We start from the raw sequence: 7,243 nt of genomic DNA on the forward strand, positions 1-7,243 counted from the left end.
ATTTTGTAATTAGAATGTCATGCCAGGGAAGGACCTATTGAGCTGCTCTATACACCTTAACATGGCGTGTGTTTAAAATGTGGGAATTCTTCTGGATTATTTTTGGTTAATTAGCCTAATATGTTACATGAAGTCAGGCGTCAGGAAGGGCATCCGGCCATAAAAAACATTGCCTCAAACAGGGAACCATGATTGTCATGGGGCCCGCAAGGCTAACCCCTGCTCTAGCGGGGAAAATGGCCTTAAAACGATCATTCATTCATTCATTCAGCCTAATGAACTCAGGAGATCATGATGATCATTTTGGTGCATCACACTCCACATCAGAAATCTCCAATATAACTACAAAAAACATGCCTCGCACACCTCGTCCATTTATAGTAGAAGATTCTTCCTTTTACTCACATCTTGCAATTCCTCATCCAACCACCATGTCTGATTTTTCTCCTGGGCATCTTTTCAGCATTCTGAAGGCGTTTTGCATATATTTTCTACTACTCCGTACAACTCGTTCCACTTTCTCTAACTTTGAAGATGACCAGCTTTTTTGTTAAATATTCCCCCTTTTTACATTATCCACCTCATGTCCATTACTAACAGTATTTTAACTCAACACCGCTTGACTATGCAATTCATAACAGTGACTTTTAAAAATATAATCAGTCTGGCTGCTGCTCTCTCTACTTTTGCCAATCAATAGATGTTCCTCCTCCTTTCTGAACCCTGTATTTACAAGGAATAGCTCAAGGCTCTGGGCAAATCTCAAGATTAACCCCACGTTTTCTTCGAATTATTAAATATTTCATCTCCCCTTTCCCCTGGGTTTACGTTTTTCCCAAAAGCAGTGTTTGAAAATAAGATGCATCTATTAGGATGACATTCAGTAGTCCAAATGCATACCATTTATTTTTGTAATTACTTAGTAAGGAAATTGATATATATTTGCATGTTGAACAATGATGGTGTTTCTTCGAATCACTATCTTGTCTGTAGACCTTTTTCAATGCCGCATAGTTTTGTGTTTGAATTATCCATGATGATTTTGCTTAAAAATAGAAATTTATCTAGGGGTCATGGGGAAGCTTGTGCGTAAATCACATACATGACAACGATGGTATATGTTAGTGTACTTTAATGTGAATGACATAGTATACAATGGACAAAGATAAGGGAATTGAACCTCCTGAGCAATCATTAAAGGTGAGGGTTAAACTGGCAAACCTGACGCATGTTAAGTTTAACAACCATTTGTCATATCATACAAGTGAGAGTGTATAATATTGTATTGTCAATTTATTTTAATCACCATTTAAGATGAAAGCAAGTGGTAAAATAGCAGGGGTCAAAAATTTCACATGGCTACTGAAAAAACACTGTGGAATCCGAGTTTTAAAAAGCACAATGAAATAAATGAACAGGATTATAACGAATTAATTGACATATGTGAGAAAATTACACACCGACCAGGCATAAAACACAGGTCCTCTGGTGAACTATGTCATATATATATATATATATATATATATATATATATATTAGATCACAATAAATTGTGAAAATTACATCCAGGAAGTGACCACTATAGCTATCCACACAAAACTGTATCCACTGCACAACACTCCATCACTGCTACCAATGTTTCCAACTGAATGTGAAAATATTTCTCTGAATATTATCCTTTAGTTCCTGTAAGGTACTGGCTTTTGTACCCTGTCCTTCAGGTAGCCCCAGAGAAAAAAGAAAGAAGAAAAGATATTTCCTTCAGCACAATTTTCAATGCAAATACATTCATGTCTTTTGGCAGATTTTATATATATATATATATATTCGACAGTCTATCTACACATACTAGGCAAACATCTGCAGTATTTCTTAAACGGCAATAACTATGGTACATCATGCACCATGCTCTATACAGAGTGTCAATTCTTGGGAAGCAGTTTCTTCGTTATGGTTACAATCCTGGATGAGTCACCATTCCGACAGGAAGTCAGGGCAGGAATTTTGAATTTGTCAAGTGTCGGCGATACCTCACCGACTCTTCAAAGGACACTGTGGGATGTCTAACTAACATCCACAAACCAATAATGCTGGTAGACGTGACTCGTGGTTCAACGTCCATCGGAGGGACGGGGCACGGATTCCTCGTCCTTCCTGTGAAACACTGGGATAAGTTTATAGCTAGGCCAAGGTTGAAAACCAGGTTAGACAGCTCAGAGACAAGTGTGACCACAGCACGGGTAAGTGAAAAGTACATGCATTGTTCATACACATGAATAGTTGGAATAATTGTTTGTGGTCCTTAGAAGACAAAAGATCCTTATTCCTGTGCACCTTCAAACAAATCTTCCTTTTCATATTGTTGTTGCTTGAATGCATTTGGAATGTTCTATGGTTGTGCGGTTAGTACAAGTTAAACACTGCTGCAGACATTCATTGGACTTGAATTACATTTGCATACAACCAACTTTACTGCAGGGCACAGCTCTTGCCAAATATGTGGAAGAGCAAGACCAGAATGAAAGGAAACACCAACAGCAGAATAGAAGTGAGATCAATGAGAGGGGAAGAAGCATACCTGGAGTGAACTGAACATATGGTCTAGTCACTAGTGAATACAGGCCCTGAAAGCTATTCACTTCGAGTTCAAGTAACTAAAAATTGTAAAATGTTACTCTCCTCCATTACCCAGAGTCGGTTGTGTGATGGTTAGAGCTTCCGCTAAGAGTCGAGGAGGTCGGTAGTTCGAACCCCAGCCGAGTCTTAATAAAGACTTTAAAAATAGTATGTGCTGCTCCCTTGCTTGACGCTCACTAAGGATAGAGCACGGGCAAACTATTGGTAAGCGTAGGCTTTGCTAGGCCTAAGGCCCTCCTCCTGCATTGAAGTTCCTTGTATACACTACTTTTTTTTTTTCCTCACTCACAAGTAAAGTATATACTACTTACATTTCTATCCATGTAAACAAAGCAAGAATTACAATGGCAAATTATGGAATTGGCTTAAAATGGCCCAATGAATTAGGCTTATGTAACAATAATTTATTCCGCTTACAATATGATGAAATAATAAAGCTTCACAAGACAATCAGTTAGACTTGCAACAAGACAATTAAGTTTCACATGAATTAGGCTTAACAATTAAATAATAAATTATAGTTAGAACAATGATTAGGCTCAACACCAAAAATTGCTTAAAAGCTTAAAATGTCAATAATTTACTTAACATGACCCAGTAATGAAGTAGGCTGAACCTGGCTATAAAACAAACTTAACATGACCCATCAATCAGGCTAATAACATGAATATTTTACAACTTTCACCATGCACATGTAATTTGATGAAACCCGATCAAACTAAACAGTTGAGCCATATAAACAGGTACAGTTGGAAGAGCAAACTTCAAAGGCTGTACTTGGATGGGTAAAAAAATAATCTCTTAATTAATTTCATTATAATAATTTATTAACTCACAGTTCACAGAGTTTGACATAAATGACCAAATGTTGGTTAAGAAATGGTTTTCTTATCAATTTAGAATTTCCTTATTTAAATGAGTGAGAGATATCAAAGTATCATCAACCTCCACTCATCAACCCACTTCCCCATCCACAGTTTCCTCCGACCCCAACATCCCAGAGATGGTCAGACTGAATACAAGGGGGAGTCGGTGCTAAAATCGATACAACAACAACAACAGGCATTTTAAGGCCATTTTCCCTGCTAGAGCAGGGTTTAGCCTTGCGGTCCCCATCACAATCTTCTCCATTTTGCCGGATTTTCTGCATCTCCCCTTGTTAACCCCCTTGCCCACATTTCTTCTTCCACCACCTTCAGCCAAGTTTTTCTCAGTCTTCCCCATCCTCTACTTCCTTCTACATTCATTTCCATCGCTCTTCTCAACCAGTCACTTTCATCCTTCCTCAACACATGACCAAACCATCTCAACCTGTTTCTCTTCACAGCATCCATCACAGGCTCTATTCCCATCATCTTTCACAATTCATCATTTGTCTTCCTCTCTCTCAACGATACTCCGCACATCCACCGAACCATTCGCATTTCCACCCTTTCCAGCCTTTGTTGCTGCTCTACGTTCATTACCCATGTCTCGCTCCCATAAATCATAACACTTCTCACACATGCAGCATACACCTTTCCCTTCAGCTTCAATGACACTCCCCTCCTCGTCAGCACGCCACCCAGTTCCCGAAACTTCTTCCATGCACATCTCACTCTAGCAACCGTTGCCGAATCTGATCCACCTTCTCCATTCAGCGTCTCCTCGGTGGCAAAATGTTTTCACACCTTCCAGCTTCATGCTGTCTCTAAGATCCAACTCAACATTTCCTCCATCTGCAGCTCCCTCAGTGCACATTGTACATTGAATGGAGTTCACCATTGAATGGTGCTAAAATCGATGAAGTATAATAAATACTATACGACTGCATGATGTTTGGAAATGGCACATGTGACTAAATTCCACACATTCTAGCTCTGGTGGTTCGTGTGCGGCCTGTGGCTGCTGGTGGCATCATTTTCTGGGGGCATGGCTGCCACCGATTCAAACTCAGGACCCTAAGATTTCAAGCCAACAACCTTAACCGTAAAGTGCACACCTGGCTTATTCGATCTCCTATGTCTTCCAATATATTTCTGGGACCGCTAAAATGTTTTTTTTAGGTTTTTTTTAGAATACTGTTTGTGGATGAATATGTCAATGATAACCAAAGGTGAAAAAGTTACTCGGTAAGCTGGGATTATCATGGTGTTTCACATGCTCTAACAATTTGTGCAGCACACGGATAACGTTACAGGCTGGAAGTCACAGTCTATCGATTAATCAGAACAAGAGGGCACCGCCGATGTAATCGTTGAAACAATATTACGCAGTGACGTAATCAAACATTTATAATTTTTTTTGATTATAAGAGTAAATCAATACATTTGTGGAAGAACTTATTACACTGCTGTTTCTCATCGTCACCACCTTTATATGACCAGCCCTTTTGAAATTCCAAAAAGTATCAAAAAGGCTGGGTGCTTAAGAGGAATTCTGCATAATTGTACAAATATTATGTAATTTATGTTAAACTATATTTCCCATATGAATGAATGGCCGTTTTAAGGCCATTTTTCCCTGCTAGAGAGGGAGTTGGCCTTGTGGGCCCCATGACAATCATGGTTCCTTGTTTGAGGCAATGTTTTTATGGCTGGATGCCCTTCCTGACACCAACCCTTGGTCATGCTCTTATGATGCGCAGGGATACAGTGTACCTATTCTAAATCGGGGTACACACAGTGATCATTCATCCCAGCAAGTCACAGTGATCATTCATCCCAGCAAGCTGGTACTCAATTTGCCGACCTCGGAAGGATGACAGACAGTCAACCCCCCTGGAGTTAATTCAGCGATCGACCGGGATTCAAACCCAGGATCCTAGGATCCCAAACCAGCACCCTAACCGCTAAGCCAGCATAGATGCATATCCCATACATTTTCCCCTCTGGCATCTCAAAAGTCAACCCCATTCGGTTTCCCTTCCATTGCCTCCTACTCATGAGCAATTTGAAAAGTTCTAAAAACTGAGACAATGGTCCAAGAAATACCAACGGTTTTTATTATTCTATGTGCCTGTTTAACGGCCAAAGTTCTTCCCATGTTATATTGTGGGGTTGGCTGGGGGAAGCTTGGTCCAAATCTATGTCTGACCGGCTGGCCAGGCCTCATGTTCGTCTTCGGGTTCGGGCAGGAATTTGGCCAGGGTACTGGTGATAGCTGGCCTACTCTTAAATAATTTTTTTCTTTAATTAATTATACAATTGTGTTAAATTAAACCGTTGATGTTTTTTGCAGTAGGGTGAGCATCTCCTCCAATAGGTTTTTTAACCACAAGCACGTATCGAGGTTTCCCTTTCTCAATTTAATACTTCTACACACAGTTGCATAACATTTAAATGGCCTTTAACATACAACACTGATTTTTCAGGGACAGCAGACACTTAGAGGTGTTAGCTCATTGCATTGGGTCACTGGAACAAACACTTCCTCATACCTCTGTCTTGGGCAATCCAATGGCATGGGGCAGCAAATTGAATTTCCCAACAATGTAGCTGGTAAAGTCATTCCCACTGAAGATAAAATCTTTGAGAACTAAAAACAAACAGCTAATCAACTAAGGAGAAAAGGGGGAGATTAACTTTAAAAAAAAAAAATCATGTTGGCTGAGATCCAATGTGCGGATGCGCCGCCTTAGGAAGACTGTTGGAAGGAGCAAGGCTGACAGCGATAAAGGGAGAGACTATGGAGGCTGTCATGTCAACGTATGCAGACGAAGTTCTTTGGAGCTTTGCATCACTGGATGGATGGATTGAGCAAAGCAAGCTGGTCCATGTACGAAGCGACGACCATTAGACCAGAGCTTTCTGCAAGCGACAACAGTGGACACTGGACTTTGGCATCCTGAGCTGATGATGACCAGGGCCCGACAAGTGCCAAGTTAAATAAGGAAGCTCCAGCTCAGATGCAAGAAAACTGCACGGACCAGGTGTCTGGTTTTAAAAAGCAAATGAGGTGCTTTTCCATCGAATACAGTACTACGTTATATATAAATAGAGTCTACATTGTAAATCAAACATTCGGTTGCCTTTTAGTCATGTTATCCCAAGCCAAACAAAGAAGAATAATACTAGTTTTGCACTGTATTTGAAAAAAAGATCCATCGTTATCAGTAAAGAATGGAATTGAGCATGGTTACGCCTGCAAACCTGTTTGATTCCCAAAGGCTTATTGCACAACTATAGGTTGGCAATCATAGCAGAGGCTTGAACGACCAATGGGCTCCTCCTGCATGGAAGTTCATTGCAAGGGAACTCGTGATCAAATCAGGACGCCTGACTGCTTACATTTGTCAGTCTAAAACAAACATCGCTCACAAAAATCTCTAGAGGTGTTTCCCACCAACCACGTTAGAGGTACCAAAAATGCTTAAAATGAAGTCAAATTATCTTTGTGAGGAATTCGTTGGAAGAAGAAGAAGAAGCACCTTTCGCATCTTCAGACGCATCGGGCTGCCGAGGTAGTTTTTCCTTGGCTAGGTAACAATCCTGGACGGGTCACCATTCCGACGCAGGACACTAATGGCTCATCCTTCCCAGTAACCTGGTACTGTTTTTCCTACCCGACCTCAGAAGCTGAACAGGCCAAATCAGCCAACCTGGTGTAATTTAACGGCACAACAGGT

This window comes from Myxine glutinosa, chromosome 2, assembly GCF_964187855.1.
Source record: "Myxine glutinosa chromosome 2, kmMyxGlut1.1, whole genome shotgun sequence".
NCBI classification, from domain to species: Eukaryota; Metazoa; Chordata; class Myxini; order Myxiniformes; family Myxinidae; genus Myxine; species Myxine glutinosa.